The sequence below is a fragment of the Pollachius pollachius genome (genome assembly GCF_949987615.1).
Source record: "Pollachius pollachius genome assembly, chromosome: 4".
In the NCBI taxonomy this organism is placed as follows: Eukaryota; Metazoa; Chordata; class Actinopteri; order Gadiformes; family Gadidae; genus Pollachius; species Pollachius pollachius.
Window position 1 is genome coordinate 33,226,633 of NC_136937.1, and position 17,323 is coordinate 33,243,955.

General features: G+C 47.2%; 1 protein-coding gene and 1 pseudogene across 27 annotated transcripts in view; one reads left to right on the plus strand and one right to left on the minus strand.

Moving 5' to 3' along the window:
* The window catches only part of LOC307074325 (NLR family CARD domain-containing protein 3-like), an 80,345-nt pseudogene that overhangs the window by 49,578 nt on the left and 13,444 nt on the right, over window positions 1-17,323 (minus strand). The window lies entirely within an intron of this gene.
* Window positions 1-17,323, plus strand: part of LOC307074318 (uncharacterized protein) — a 128,070-nt gene that overhangs the window by 19,201 nt on the left and 91,546 nt on the right. The window lies entirely within an intron of this gene.

Here is a 17,323-nt window from a genome sequence, read left to right on the forward strand (position 1 = left end):
TGAACCTTTCAAAGTCTAATATCTTGAAAAGTATGTAAACTATAGCTTAGATATTCCAGAGAAGCAATCAGCTTATAATGCAGTAGCTCATCTTGTCTTGTTCTCCCGTCAGATGCCTGTGAACTCACACTGGACCCAAACACAGCCCACAAACAACTCTCTCTGTCAGAGGACAACAGGAAGGTGACGGGGGTTGGAGAGGACCAGTCGTATCCGGATCACCCAGAGAGATTTGACTCCGAGCCCCAGGTGTTGGGTAGAGAGACTCTGACTGGCCGCTGTTACTGGGAGGTGGAGGGGAAAGGACGTGTTCATATAGGAGTGACATACAGAGGAATAACAAGGAAAGGACTGGGTAATGACAGCAGGCTTGGATGGAACAACAAGTCCTGGATTCTTGAATGTCGTGATGGTGATCGTTACTCTGCCCGGTACAACGGTAGAGAGACATACATCTGTCCGTCCCCCGCTGTCTCCACCAGAGTAGGAGTGTATCTGGACCGGCCTGCTGGCTCTCTGTCCTTCTACAGAGTGTCCCCAGGTGGAGGAGGGTCCTCAGACACACTGACACACCTCCACACCTTCTGGTCCTCCTTCACCCAGGAGGACCTCCTCCCGGGGGTGGGGTTAAAGCGGTTAGGGAGAGATAAGGGGGTGAGGAGGGTTAAGGGGGTTCAGGGGGTGAGGAGGGTTAGGGCGGGTGACTCAGTGTCTCTGTGTCGGTTGTAGAAAATAAAACACACAGACGGGCGGACGGACGCGCACCCGCACACACACACACACACACACTGCTTTTGCGTTAGTGGATGAGTGGCTTTTGATGAAAGGGCTTTGGAGGCCTGAGAGGACTCTGTGGCAGTTATAGTCTCTCTTTTTCTCACTCTCTATCCCTCTCTCCGTCTCTCTCTTTTTCTCTCTCTCCATCCCTCTCGCTCTCTTTCTCTCTCATTCTTTCTCTTTCCCACTGTCTGTCTCTCTTTCTTTCTCTCTACCTATCTCTTCTCTCTCCAGCTCCCTCTTCTCTCTCTCTCTCTCTCTCTCTCTCTTTCCCTCTCTCTCTTTCCCTCTCTTTTATTTCTCTCTCTTACTGTGTGTCTCTGTGTCTCCCTCTCTCTCTTTTTCTTTCCCTCTCTCTCTCTCTTCTGGAAAGGATAGCATGATAAACCATGAAAAAACTTTTAAGATATTCCATAGTGAGATAAGCACATTTATTATTTGAAATGAATATAAAATACCTATTAATGGTAAATGTTTGTATATTTTCAGACATATCAGTTTTGGTTTTAAAGGTCCCACGGCATGCTACTTCATGGATGCTTTAATATAGGTATTAGTGGGCCCCTAACACAGTATTTGAAGACATTCCCAAAATTCAGCCGTGGTGCAGAATTACAGCCACTACAAGCCAGTCGCACATTGAGCTTTCCCCAAACGCGCTGTTTTGTTGTCTGTAGATTTAATGCAAATGAGGAGGAGAGAGGCGGGTCAAGGAGGAGGGTGGGGGTGTGGCCCTGAGCAGTTTTTGGCCACGGTACCATGCGCTCTGTTTACAGTGGATGTATCGCAATTGCGAGGCGCACACAGCCTTTGGCCGTGTTCTGTAAATATTCTAGAACACTGGGTGCTCTGGCGGGAGTCCTGGAGCTCTAAATAATATCATATTATACTTAGATATCTATATCATATAATATATATTATCACGGCCAAAAGCTGTGTGCGCCTCCAGAAGATATTATGAATCTGAAACAACTGCGTCGGGTTCACCGATGTCTGATGGTTCTTCCACTTCCACATCAATCTGAAGTAGACTGAAACCTCATAAAGGGACATTTTCATGCCATGGGATCTTTAAGGGCTTTGATATCATCATTTTTGTCATAATCCTAAAAAGGAACCTGATTTAAAGCAGATTTTATATTTCATTCATAATAACCAAGAGGTCTATGAGGTAATGTTGCATGTTGTAAATTACTTTAAACAGAATCTTGATTTTTTTTGTGTTCTGTTCGGAACAAAACTGCAGCAGAACATGTTAAGTTATTAAAGATATGTGCACACCTGTTTATGATTTATAACAGTGTTTCCCCTAGATTTCCTTGTAGCAGTGGTGCTGGGAGTTGGTAACCTAGCAACACTAGGGGGGTCCGTGGGTATGCCCCCCCGTAAGAAAATTTTGAAAAATAACCCTTTAAATGATGACTTCTGTTGAGATTTCTTTGGAAAAAATGTACAGTATGAGCTTCCAAATATGACATAATAACCAACAGAGTCAAGGTATCTGCTGAGACCAAATCATTGTGCAAATGTGCCTTGAACTTCAGGGCTCCAGACTAACTTTCTTCACTAGGAGCACTGTGGCCCCTAACTGAAAATTTTAGGGGCACAACCATACATTTTAGGGGCACGCACCTTAAATCAACATGCCAATGTGATTTTCTATTTTTTTCCCCTGTGTTACTAGTAAATATTTAGATGATGGATTTCAAATTCAGTGTCATATTTTATTGTGATTCCCATCCAAACCAAGTGTTTCCACGTCCGCGCCTCCTCTTTGCCCGCTTGCTTCTCCATTGAGAATGCAGCAGGTGCAACTAACGCCTCCCGTGTGATAAGCTGTTCATGGCACATGAAGTCCTTACAGGGTTCGGGTACCCGCGGGGACGCGGGTTTTGCGATTGACTACTCCGGTGCTGGATATGTTATTCAGGAGCGGAGGAGTCAACTGAAACCGTCAACAGTGGATGATGTGCTTTTTTTGCACAGCAATCTAAAGCACCAGGCCAAACACCACATTGTGTAATTCCTCGGTGTTCCATCTAATGTGTCTAATTTTCCTTCGGGTGCGGGTCGGGCATCAGTATCAATTTATAGCGGGTCTGGTCGGGTGCAGAATGTAATTTGCTGTCGGAACACGGGTCGGATGCCGTTTTAAGTATTACGGGTACGGGTTTGCAAAATAAGACCCGTGCAGGACTCTGGCACACTAGCCGCAGGTCGGAAGAACGAGTACATTTTTTGCAAATTGTTCAAACACACGTAGCAGGTTGTGAAATCCTTCTCCTTCTCACATAGACGTTTACGCGAGCTGGATATTTAATCTCTAGAACTCTCCCCCTCCACACATTAGCCACTAACAGTGGCCATCCCCTATCCTCCTCACACTCATCGGCCTGCTAGATTCCGGAATCGTTGACGCGCCCCTTCCCCGTTTAATGTGTACAAATATAAAATTCAGTCGCACAATCACACATTTTGGTCGCAGTTTTTGGTGGCAGAAATTATTATTATTTTATTTACATTTTTGCAATTATTTAGGCCATTTTTTTTTGCAGTGGCGCTTACAATTCAGCAGTGGCGGTGCGCCGCTGCTGGATTCATATAGGGCAAACACTGTTTGTAATGTCTGCTGCTTCTATTGTTTTAGTCCTTGTATTTTTCGAATGTATTTGTTAATGAAGCATTATGGTAATAAACAACTCAGTGTGTTCTCGTGTGTTCAGCCAATAATAATTCTCATTTTATCAGTAAATTAGGCCTCAAGAATAATAATATATCAATCAGATATTATATATAAAACCACAAAGTTATTTCCAATATAATTATAGTAATAATATTTTCACGGGTGTGGGCGTCGTGTTCCGGAGCCGCGGGGATTCTGGGAATTGGGGTTGTCAGTTGACAAAAGGGGTTTGTTAATTTATTCTGTTAGGTTAAGTGGGGTTAACGGGTTTGGGGTCTTTATTAATTGTGTGTTGTTCCATTGTTGTGTGATGTGTAGTGTGATCGGGACCATTAGTGAGAGTGTTGTGTGTGTTGGTCAGGTGTCCCGTGTTTCTGATATGTTCGTTGTTGTTAATAAAGGCAGTCCGTAGTAGTGCGGTGTATGGGGCACGGAAGTGCATAATTGGTTCAACCTGGGCTCCCGTCTCGTCCTTCCCGTGCTGCTCGCCACAATATGTTCATTTGATATAACGCCTTTTTCACACTCAAGGTCGCTTTATAGAATAAATGTATAAAATAAATCATATATACAGAGGGTCTGCGCAGTGGTGGAAGAGGAGACAGAGAGAGAGCAGCCTCATGCCTGATTTCCACCGGGGACGTAAGCTCCACGGAACGGCTGCGCCGCGGTCACCGCTGCTGATCGCTGCCACTCTAATCAATGAAACCATTTCCACCGGGCGCGCTGCGGAACGTCTCAGCAGCGTCCCAGGAGCGGCACACCGCGCCGCAGCGCTATCATTCCGCAGCACTTCTATTTTTGACGCGAGCCGTTGCTGAACCGCGTCAATTTCAACAGAGCAGATCGAGCCGGGCAGGAAGTGAAAAAGTAAAAGCCATAGACCATCCGGTCAATTTTAAAAATTAAACACAATACTCAATACTACAACTTCACATCAACATTACGTCATGACCGGTGGCACCAGGGTCAGCAGTCAATCAATCAAAGGGTCTCAGAGGGTCGGCAACATGGACGACGAGAGAATGATTGTCAAAGTGGAGCAACATAAAATAATTTATGAAATAAATCATCCTTTTTATAAGGACAATGTCAGAAAGGACAAAGCCTGGCATTTAATTGCAGTAGTTTTGGGAGTGGAAGGTGAGTACATTTAGGATTATTGCGTAATCTTGTGATCTCGCGTGAATACGGCTGGCTCGCAAGGCAGCGCTATGCTGCCGTTAGGCGCCCGGTGGAAATTGACGAAGGGCAGAGTTCGCAGCCGTTCCGCGGCGCAGCCGTTCCGCGACGCGTACGTCCCCGGTGGAAATCAGGCGTCACCAGCCCCAGAGTCAGTCTGATTGGACTCTGGGGCTGGCAGAGGCTGCACACCTGTTGCTCGTTGACCAATAAGTGGTCAACAGGTTGAACCAGCCGTCATTCTCATCCACAGAGACAGACAAACAGACAGACAGACACAGCGAGACACAGAGTAGGGAGAAGAGAGAGAGAGACACTGCGAGAGACAGACAATGAGTCCAAGAGAGAGAGAGAACTTTTAAAGTGTCCAAATCTCCAATATTCTTATCAAATATGTACTCCAGCCACAGCCTGGCCCTGATGTTGCAGAGCCAGACTGTGCGTGAATCCTGTCCTTCTTTGTTTTCCACACTGTTTTTTCTACTAATGTAGATGGCCATTTTTGCTTCCCCGAAGAGATAATTTAACAATTGCCACTTGTCTTTTTCTTCTTTTTTGTACCCAGCCCCCATGATAAAAAGATTCTCAGAGAAATTGACACCAAACCAATTAAAAACCAATGCTAAAAGAGTGTAAAACTGTGCGAGTCTCTTGCACTAAAAACGTGAAAACAGTCTCACAGAGATTACAAAAGGACACGTGCTCAAAACAGCTGGATTAAGAACAGAAATCAAAGAATTGGAAGCGATGGCGCTATGTAAAATTCTCCACTAGAGGTCGGCAATCCGCTTCTTGAGGGGAGGCTAAGGTAAAAAAATTGTAAAAGTTGTTGTTTTTTACGCCATTCGTGCATAAACCAAACAGTCTAAATACATAGGAATTCTTGCGCAGGGCTTCCCCAAGTCAAGGTCATAGTATTAATACAAAGAGAGAGAGATCAAGAGAGGGAAAGAGCCGCACAATAAATAGTAATAATAAAAAGTGTAAAAAAAATTGAGATAAGGACAAATTGCACATTATGCATTGCATTGCAGAGAGCACCACAATAATAGTGATTAAAAATATACATATTAAATTAAGAAACTGAGATAAGAACAAATTGCACATTATACACTGCAGTGTACTTAGCTATTTAGCAGTGTAACCATACTTTATAACCACATGTAGCTGCGTTATTGCACGTAGGAAGTGGGGGTAGGGTGGTGAGGGATATTGCACATTGTATTTTTTTGACAGTCTCACTGTGGCAGGGAAGAAGCTGTTGAGGAATCTTGTTGTGCGTGTGATGACACTGTCCGCTCTACTGTGTCTGAGGCTGTATTTGCATTGTTTGTTTTTGAGTAGAGGGTGAGCTGGGTGGAGGGAGTCTCTGATGATTCTCTCTGCCCTTTTCCAGCAGCGCTGACTGTAAATAGAGTGCATGGAGGGAAGTATGGTCCCAATAATCCTTTCTGCAGTCTTTATGACCCTTTGGAGTGACCTCCTCTCTGCCTGTGTGGTATTCCCGTACCAGACAGTGATCCCTGAAGTGAGAATGCTGTCTACAAGTCCACTATAGGCCAGGGGGAGAGGACGCTGGTTCAGTCCCGATTTCCTGAGCAGTCTGATAAAATACAGCCGCTGCTGGGCTTTTTTCACTGTGGCAGCAGTGTTTAGAGACCAGCTCAGGTCAGACATCACCTGCAGTCCCAGGGATCGGTGGCTGTCCGCCCTCTCCACCTCAGTCCCTTGGATGGTAAGAGGCTGTAGGGGGACAGGACTCCTCCTGAAGTCTGCCATTACCTCTCTAGTTTTGGCTACGTTGAGGATGAGGTCATTCTCCTCTCCATAGACGAGAATTTCCTCTATCACACTCCAGTAGCCTGACTCGTCACTCCCCTTGATGAGGCCCAGGGTGCCGGTATCATCAGCGTATTTGATGACAATGGTGTTATCTTGTGTGGAGGCACAATCACGTGTGTACAGGGTAAAGAGTTTGGGACTGAGGCAGCAGCCCTGTGGTGAACCTGTGCTGACTATGAGCTCAGCAGACACCCGCCCTCCCACTCTCACCACCTGTGGACTTTCAATCAGGAAGTCTAGAATCCAGTTACAGGTGGGAGTGGGGACACCGAGGTCCGTCAGTTTACCAATCAGCTTGCCCGGGCGGATAGTGTTGAAGGCAGAGCTATAGTCCAGGAAAAGCATTCTGACATATGTTCTTCTGTTGTCCAGGTGTTGCCAAGTATGATGTAGGGCTATGACCACCGCATCATCCACTGATCGGTTGGGGCAATGGGTCGACAGTGTCCGATACTGTGTTGTTTATGTGGGTACGAACCAGCTGTTCTAGGCAATTCATGGGACCTGATGTTAGCGCCACTGGCCTGAATTCATTCAGCATGGATGAATTTGGCTTTTTTGGAACCGGTATGATGATGGATGATTTAAATACTCTGGTATATATAATACTTGACTACTGCCTGGGATGGGGACAGATTGAAAATGTCAGCATACACACCCACTAGTTGTTCCCCACAGGCCTTCAAGACTCTTGGATGAACGCTGTCTGGTCCCATAGCCTTATGGGGGTTCTCCTGCTTCGGAGCCCTCAGAACCTGTGCGTGTGTAACCTGGAAGGCAGTGTCTGTGGAGTCACAGGGGGCTTTTAAGGGAGTGTCTGTGTTCAGCCTGTCGAACTTGGCATAAAAGTTGTTGAGGCTGTCTGGGAGGTTGGCATCTCGGGTGTCTGGGGTCATCATGGTAGTCCTGTAACTTGTAGCTGCCTGGATTCCCTTCCACATGCTGCGCGTGTTGTTTTTCAGGTAGAGGCTTTCAAGTGCTTGGGAGTGGGCCCTTTTGGCAGCTGTGATGGACCTCTCAAGCTCATATCGGGCTCTCTTATATTCCCCTTGATCTCCTGACTTGATGGCCTCCCGTCTTTTCATGATGTTTTGTTTTATGTCCCCATTAAACCAAGGATTTTGGTTAGGAAACACAGGCACAGATCTTGGGAGGGCACAAATTGACGTGCAGCAGCTGATGTAGTTGCTCGAAGTCTCCTTGTAGTCATGGATGTTGTCTGTGGCATCTCTGAAGATGTTCCAGTCTGTGGCCTCCAGTCAGTCCAGGTGTTAACAGTTTTAATTGTGACTGGTCTCGCCTTGAGCCTTTTGATGTATGCAGGCCTTAGTATTATTGCTAGGTGGTCAGATTTGCCAAAATGTGGTAAAGGTGCAGCGAAAAAAGCATTTTTAATGTTGCTATAGCATTGATCCAGTGTTTTGTTTCCCCTGGTGGGGAAAGTGACAGGCTTGTACAGTTTCTGAATATATTTCCGGAGGTTACAGTGGTTGAAGTCTCCCAGAATGATAAAAGCAGCATCAGGGTAAGCGTTGTCATGCTCACTGATCGAGCTGTGCAGTTCTTTAAGTGCAGCCTCCTCCTTGGTAGAGGAGGGGATGTACACAGCGCTCACAGTTATGCAATGCAGTTCTCTGGGTAAATAAAACGGCCTTAGCCTTACCGTCAGATATTCCAGGTTTTCAGAACAGGATTTGGAAATAATCCTGCAGTCCGTACATCAGGATTGTTTGACGTGAATGGCCGTTCCACCTCCCTGGGTTTTACCACTTTCCCTAGTGCTCCGGTCCCCCCTAAAAACCGTGTATCCATCCAGTGTTCCGGCTTCATCAGGTGTCTTTTCCCCCAGCCATGTCTCGCAGAAACACAACAAGGTGCAATCCTGGATGTCCTTCTGCGTGGATATCCTTACATGAAGCTCATCCATTTTATTTTCCAAAGACTGGACGTTCGCGAACAGTATGATCAGGAGGTTTAGCCTCCCTCGGCTAGCCAAACGAGCCTTCGCTGCACTCCTTCCCGTCTGCCGCGTCTCCGCTTTGGGCCGCTGTGGGTAGGAGAGCTGCCTGCCGGTGGTTGGCCTGGCGTTGCGATGAGTAGCTCAGGGTAGTGGCTCAACGTACTCGGGTCGAACAGGCCAGAACTACTGCGCTCTGTCAGTATCAGTAAGTTTGCCTGGTCGTATGTGATTTTAAGGGATTGTTTGATTGCCGTAGTCGGCACTAAAAAGCAAGGAAACATAGTAGACGCCACTTGACTATGGGGAGCTCCGCGACATCGCACACGGGGGAGCGCCATCTGTTCTTTACATCTATGTGGCTTTACTAAAACATATTTTCAACTTCACTTTGCACTACAGCACTCACCGCATTTTCTGCAGGGAAATGCATTTTCTAGTTTCAAATGATATCAGTATCAGATATCACAAATAGAAAACATTGTTTTTAGAGTGTTGTTAGTGGGGTTTTTCTAACCTTTAATGATTATGATTATGATGATTGAGTGTATAAAGGACACGGCAAGACTTTGGAACTACATTACACCGAATCACTTTTACTTTTGATACTTTTACATTTACATTAACATTTAGGGCATTTAGCAGACGCTTTTATCCAAAGCGACTTACAATAAGCGCATTTGTTACAATAAGTACATTTGTCATAAGAAGTGAAACAATATCTTTACTGTCGGTACAGTAAAGATGTTCATAGAACCAAGTGCAAGTATTACAATCGCTAGGCTAACCCATTCCCCGTGTAAAGCAGCGATAGCAGCTACTGTAGATGCTACACAATTAAGTACCTTGAATAATGATACTTAAGTACATTTGAAGCCAAGTACTTTCATACTTTTACTTAAGTCGACGTTCAAAGGGAGTACTTCCAATTTCACTGGAGTAACATTTTACACTAGGTATCTCAACTTTTACTCAAGTACTTGGTCTGAGTACTTCGTCCACCACTGATTGCAGCCCCGTAACCTGTTGGTCCACACAGTGGGGGGGCGGTTGCTCAGCCCGACTCGAGTTGATGCTCTTCACGATGTTTGCATTGACAGTTATTTTATCAGCTTATTTGGGCAACAGGGAGTGAGCAGGGGGGTCAGCTCTCCTACCACGGGGCTCACGGGGTCCTAGGATGTAGTCCATCAGAAGGCTTTTTTCTTTAATGGTCAGCCTCTGCCTCCAGAGCTCCAGGAGTCTCCCAGCCACTCGGTGCAATCAAAAGCCCAGCAGAGTGCCCAGGGCCCCAGCATTGTCCAGCGCTGGCCCCACTACATCAAAAAGCTGCTGTAGGCAAACGGTCCCTGAACTGCACAATGCCCCCGTCAGCCCGGGGGCTGGTACTGTTGGTGATGTCCAGCCTGGCCCCGTGGATCAGTGGCTCCTTTAACAACCAATACAGAGAGTTAGCTTCTTGACAAGTTTTATGTCTAAAAAGGGCCCATGACTTAGAAACACCCACTTAAGGTAACCCACTTAATTTTAAGAATTTAAAATCAGTTAAAAAGTATCCAGCAGTATCCAGCCCCAGGTTACTTACACGTCTGAGAATGCAGCTGGCCACATTCCTCCATACCAAGTCTGTCGGATCAGACTAAACTTTTGTAAAAACTGAATTCTAAAAGTGGCTGTTCTACTGGCCAGGTGGATGAGGCCCTGTCCTACCTCCTCTCTAGATAAAAACAGCACTCCCTGTGGCACCAAGTGCAACCCATCCCAGAAAGAATCCACCATCTTCTATTGAATTTGGGCTAGTAAGCCTGAGGGAGGGTCAACACATGCAAGACGGTGGAACAGTTGGGAGGCTACTAGATTATTTAAAACCAAAACTACCTCTGTATGACATTTGCGGCAGCAGCCATTTCCATTTTTTAAGTTTACCCTCAACTTTTTCTGTGACATTCTCCCAGTTCTTCTGGACCATGGTTTCCTTCCCAAGAAAGACACCAAGTTACTTTAAACCACCCCTCCGTCAGGTAAAATTTGAACTGATGTCACAACGGATTCTCCAACACTCGGTGGTGAAAGGATGAACACGCTTTAGCAAACCCACCTTGAAGGAGCCTTTCATTATGGCTATACAGTCTGATTTTCATTTAGTTGTGTTGGGTCTTCTGCTCGCTTGTTGGTGTGTGTGGGTGTGTGTGTGTGTGTATGTGTGTGTGTGTGTGTGTGTGTGTGTGTGTGTGTGTGTGTGTGTGTGTGTGTGTGTGTTGAGCACCAAAGGCTCTTCAACCATTCCAAACGCCTCCACCATACACACACTATTAGAGCCATGGAGATGATGAGGCTTATGTTCACATTTTGTGCCCAATTTGTTAATTTCAATTTTGCGTTTATTCATAATAATTAAGCACAACTGATATTTTGCTGTATCTTATTTTTGTCTATTCAATAGATCAAGTTTTATTGCACTCTTATTTTGTCCTGCTACCACAAATTGGTACTGCCGTAAAGCATAGCTTACTGTAGTAAACTGCAGTAAATAGGCCATGTGGGCACCTGACTCAGCCATTTCTGCTGAGTTAATTGAGTTCTCAGAGCATGACGGAGCAACGGCTTTCTGACCGTAGATAACCGTCATTTAAGCATAAAAAAGTGATTTCTTCCTGTCAATTAGTGTGAGGTGACCCAGGATTTTACTTGGAAACGTTTATTATCTGTCAATGTTTGTTCACTGTGTTCTGGGAATAAATCGCTGCATTCTTCCTTTTACATCTGCCTCGTTTCCTTCTTGGATTACTTTTTTGGCGCTTATTGCCTTACGGAAAACACGAGGACTGAAACGTCCTGCAAGAGTGGCAAATAGGTTGCCACTTCACGCAGACTCCTTCCCCCTGGTCCTGTTGGTTAGAAGGTGAACCCCACCGAGGTGGATTCACCGCCCCCTAGTGGCTCCCCACGCAATAACAGAGGACTGAAGCATGGCTTTGATAAACGGCCTCATATCTTACTATCGACTCATTTATCAGACGCGTCCATCCTACTGCCCCCTCCCACGCACCCAGAGGAGAGGTTCCTCCTCTGCAGCTCAGCGCCTCAAACACATACCTCTGTGTTTCAACATGGAGGCTCAGGGTCCTGTTAGACGGGGAGGTGGTGCATCAACCAGCCTGCAAAGCTCGTCTCTGGAGAGACGCCAGTAGCTGGGCTGCTTCCTGTCGGCTCACTTCTAGAACTCTCTCCATACTCCGTCCCTCATCGGGCATAAGAGTCTGAGGTGGAAATGCACTTGCTGGTATCCTGATTATTAATGTTGTGTAGACAAAGCCTCTGTTCTGCTTTTTATTCAGAGAACCCCCGACCTTAAAGTGTAAAAGGTCATGATCCTCTGCTGAACACAAGAGAACATTCAGTGGATCCCCTGAGTTGTTTATCACCATTATGCTTTATTAACCAGGACAGTCCCTTACATGAACACAATAAACACAAGGACTCAATCCAAAGAAGAACAGTCCCTTACATGAACACAATAAACACAAGGACTCAATCAATAGAAGAACAGTCCCTTACATGAGCACAATAAACACAAGGACTCAAACAATAGAAGAACATTCCCTTACATGAACACAATAAACACAAGGACTCAAACAATAGAAGCAGCAGACATTACTAATCATAAACAGGTGTGCACATATCTTTAATAACTGAACATGTTCTGCTGCTGTGATGTTCCCCACAGAACACAAGGAATCAATACTCAGTTTAAACTCATCACAACATGATCTATAGCTTTTCCCATAGACCGCTTGCATTATGAATATAATATAAAATCTGCTTTACATCATGTTAGGCTTATCAAAATATAAACTGATTTCAGAGCCCTGCATTATGAAACTTTTAACGTCTGAAAATAGACACAATACTGTACTATAAAAATGTTACAATTTACCATCAATCAATAATTAAAATAAATTTGACATTAGAAATATAGTCTTTGTAAAACCTGCTAATTTAACCTGATGGAAGATCTTAATGAAGATCAACTTTCAGAAGCCCAAGGAAATGTAGCATTTGGACTATAGTTGAGTACTTGAATTTAAATCACCAAAACACAGTGTGTGTGTTTGTGTTTATATATATATGTGTGTGTAGTCCCTGCGTGTGTGTGTTCATATTTGCATGTGTGTGTTCATATCTGAGTAAGTGTGTGTGTTCATATCTGAGTAAGTGTGTGTGTTCATATCTGCGCGTGTGTGTGTGTTCATAGATGCGTGTGCGGCGTGTGCGTGCAGGCGCGCACACATTTATCTATGCATGTGTGCAGTGTGCGCGCATGTGTATATTTGAGTGTTTATAATATGGTGTGCACGTGGCGCGTGTTCATATGTACGCGTGTGTTCATGTGTGTTTGTTTGTGTTCATATACACGTGTATGTGTGCTTGCGTGTTTGTGTTCCTATATACGTGTTTGTGTATGTGTGTTTATATATGCGTCTGTGCATGCGCCTATGTTTATATGTGTGTGTCTTTATGTTAATTCATATATGCGTGTGTGCGCTTGCATGTGTGTGTGTATTCATATGTGTGTGTGGTAATATACGCATGTGTGTGTTCACATATGCATGTTTGTGTTCACGTGTGTCATCAGACTCAGAGAGAGAGAGAGACAGAGCGAGAGAGAGAGAGAGAGAGACAGAACGAGAGAGAGACAGAGCGAGAGAGAGAGAGAGAGAGAGAGAGAGAGACTATAACTTCCACAGAGACACTGAGGACCCCCACCCTCCTAACACTAACTTAGACGCTGCGCTCCTCACTGAGTCAACCCCCCTAACCCTCCTAACTCCCCGTACCCCAACCCCGGGGAGGAGGTCCTCCTGGGTGAAGGAGGACCAGAAGGTGTGGAGGTGTGTCAGTGTGTCTGAGGACCCTCCTCCACCTGGGGACACTCTGTAGAAGGACAGAGAGCCAGCAGGCCGGTCCAGATACACTCCTACTCTGGTGGAGCCAGCAGGGGGGAGAGGGAGGGCTGTTACTCTACCGTTGTGCTGGGCAGAGTAACGACCACCATGACAATAAAGACTCCAGGACTTGTTGTTCCCTCCAAGCCTGCTGTCACCACCCCGTCCTCTCCTTGTGATTCCTCTGCATGTCACTCCTATATCAACAGGTCCTTCCCTCTCTACCTCCCAGTAACAGCGGCCAGTCAGAGCCTCTCTACCCAACACTTGGGGCTGGGAGTCAAATCTCTCTGGGTGATCCGGATACGACTGGTCCTCTCCAACCCACGTCACCTTCCTGTTGTCCTCAGACAGAGAGAGGTATCTGTGGGCCGTGTTGGGGTCCAGTGTGAGTTCACAGGCATCTGACGGAGAACAAGACATGATGAGCTGCTGAACCATTCCTCTTCATCATCATCATCATCATCTTCATCATCACTAGTGCTGTTGTCTTGCATTCTTCTACTTCCTGTTTCTCGTTCATCTACTCTACCAACATTAATTTAGAAAATCTAAATAATATCAGAGCTACTATAGTGGACTTGTTTGCTATAGCTTTAGAAATGGTAGTGCATATTGTTTATAAGATAATTTATGTTAATGTAGCGTGGCACAGAATGCAAACCCAAAGGCTCAGTCTGGTGCTACACATTTATTATTTGGGTTTCTGCAAAATGCAAGAAAATGAACTTATAAGTGACAATGACTACACAGTATTTTTCAGTTGTACTCATCTGCATCTCATTGTCTGACCTAATCCAAATAATAACAAAAAATAACAATGCATAAAAATAAAGTATTACACCATTCCTGACACTATATTGTGTAATATGTTTACCAGTTACCTCACAAGTCTCTGACATCATGCACAATAATAATACCGGATACACTGCCTAATTATCCCATGCAAACAAATGTCCTAAAATAGCCAAATCGTAATTAAAATGTTTCTGTTAATTTAAATGTAACATAAGGTGTTAAATGGGCTTTTTATATTATCAGTCCTGAATTAAAGCTAAATTGTATTACAGTGGACCTTCTAATATCAATAACATTATACTATTGCCCACAAAATCAATACAATAGGACACAATGGTGAAATGCAGTTTAGACCCCTTCGTATTGTAGCGACCCTGGTATGTGTACTAGTGAGTGACAGCGCTGTAGTCCAATCACAAGCAGGGTTACTAGGTCCAGCAACATGGGGGCTTGTGATTGGGGGAGGTTGCGCAGTGGGTGTGGGTGTCTTCCTGTGCGAGCTCCGAGTAGGAGTGTGTGAAACGTGGGTGTAGAGCGATACATGTGTGCCTTGTTAAGCTGTTGTGAAGTTTGCAAAGTTTGTGGAATAAAGCCAACCGGCTGTTACACCGGATACCTGCCTCCGCTTCTGGTATGATCGCCACACTGGTGTCAGAAGTGACTTCGGACGTTAACTAAGGATCCGGTCGGGAGCTAGCCTAGCCACAGCAGAAGATTAGCCATCTCGCTAGCTGCACGTTATGGAGGACTTCGGCGGGACAAGAGTGAAGGAGGAGAGGAGAGACGTGGAGGAAGGAGCCTACGGTTGGTCGGGAACCGCCAGCGGGTACGAGAGAGCTGCACGTGAGGCGAAGGAGAGCCGGAGAGAGACGGTGGTGGAAATAGCTCACGAGTCGAGCATGACGCCGTCTTTCACGCGGCGCAGCAACCCTCTCTCTACCGGAGAGAGAGAACAGCGCGAGGTAAACAGCGTTCATCTTCCCGCTTCTGTTACCTCCGTTAAAACACCCAAGTACTCTGGCAGGTCAGACTGGGAGGCTTTTCATGCACAATTTGAGTTGTTAGCTCATGCAGTGGGGTGGTCGACAGAAGCTAAAGCCCTACAGCTAGCACTCTGCCTCACTGACGAAGCGCTGACTTGTCTCCTACTGCTCACCCCCGAAGACAGACACTGTTACACGGCTTTAGTAGGGGCCCTACAGAGGCGTTTTGGACAATGTTTACAACCAGAGCTCCTTCGTAATGAACTAAATAATCGATGCAGAAGGACCGGGGAGCCGTTACGTGTACTGGCCAACGACATAGAGAGTCTGACCAGGTGGGCTTACGCACACATGCCACCGGGGGTACAGAGCGAACTAGCCCGTGACCAGTTCATCCGAGCCCTTTTCCCCTCTGAACTGCGGGTTCAGGTTCAGCTGCAGCACCCACGGACCTTACAGTCAGCCTTGGAGATGGCTGCAGAGAGGGAGATCGTATGGGGAGTAGCTGCAGGGAGCAGCGTAAAAGAAAGCCCGCTGGCGGTGAGGACGGCAGCCGGGGGCCCCACAGTGGAGGAGAAACCGGCCTGGGCGGCTGAAATGACCGAACTGATCAGAGCTATGTCACTACAGCCCGTACGACGGCCGCGGCCAGGGCCCAGAGTCTGCTGGGAGTGTGGACAGCCAGGGCATTTGGCTAGAGAGTGCCCTAAACAGCGCCCGGCTCAGGGAAACGGCTCCGGGTCCGCGTAGAGGGGAATATGCGGACTCCACCCCCTTCCCCTACCTCCCAGCCAGCCTCCACAGCAGATGATGACACCAGCTTGGTACCTGACATCTTAGTGGGGCGTGCCTCGGTGGGTGAGTCGTGCTATATTTCAGTCACTGTGGAGGGTGTACCATGTCTGGCTCTAGTAGACTCTGGGGCGACAGTTTCCTTGGTGAGACCTGATGTGGTGCCTGGGGGGACCCAGTTGGAGCCGACCGCCAAGTGGCTGCGCACCGTCACCGGGGAACTAGCTCCCCTGACAGGAAAAAGCAGGTTTTCAGTGACTATAGGGGGGTGGGCGGTACGTCACCTGCTATGGATAGCTGCCGTTCAGGAACCCTGTATTCTGGGTTTGGACTTTCTAAAAGCTACAGGATGTGTCCTGGATTTTGGGAGGGGCCTGGTGAGTTTCCGAGGGGGACCAGTCGTCACTATGTTGCCCATAGACACCCTTGTCACACCCCCTGTCAGACTTTTCACACCGGCTGGTGAATCAATAGGGGCAGCTCTCAACATCACCCCGGCCGCGTTCCTCCCTCCTGCCACTCCCACTCGGAGTGTCGGCCCCTCTCTCACCTCGACCCCCCCATCAGGTGCGACCCCCCCCCTCTCACCTTCTCCCCCTCTTCTTACAAAAGCCTCACAGCTGCAGCCCAGAGGAACGGTGGAGGCTGGAGTCAACAGCACCCCTTCAGGGACCACGTCCACCGTACACGCGACCACGTCCCGGTCACTTTCGACCAATACAGAGAGAGAGGGGGAAATATCGGCTGTGAGAGATATATGGAGGAAGAACTGTGGCGGCCTGGACCCTCAACAGCAGGAGGAGCTGTGGCAGCTGTTACTAGAATTCAAAGACAGCTTTGCCATGAGCGACGAGGAGGTGGGGTTGACTCACCTAGTACATCACGACATCGACACGGGGGATGCACGCCCCATCAAGTGCCGGCCTCGCCGCCTCCCCCTGGCTCGTCAAGAGGCTTGCGATGAGGCAGTTCGTAACCTACTGCAGGCAGGCATCATCGAGCCCTCAGACAGCCCCTGGGCCGCCGCCGTTGTCATGGTCCCCAAGAAGGTGAGCGGTTGGAGGCTCTGTCTGGACTACCGGCCGGTGAACGGGATAACCCGGAAAGACTCCTACCCCCTGCCGCGCATAGACGAGTCTCTGGACCTGGTCTCCGGGTCCTCTTGGTTCTCCTCCTTGGACCTCCGCAGCGGCTATTATCAGGTTCCCCTCTCCCCGGAGGCAAGACCCAAAACAGCGTTTTGCACAGGGCGGGGGCTGTGGCAGTTCAAGGTCCTTAGTTTTGGCCTTTGTAATGCCCCGGCCACCTTCGCGAGGTTGATGGACAGGGTGCTGGCCGGGGTCCCCCGGCAACAGTGCCTGGT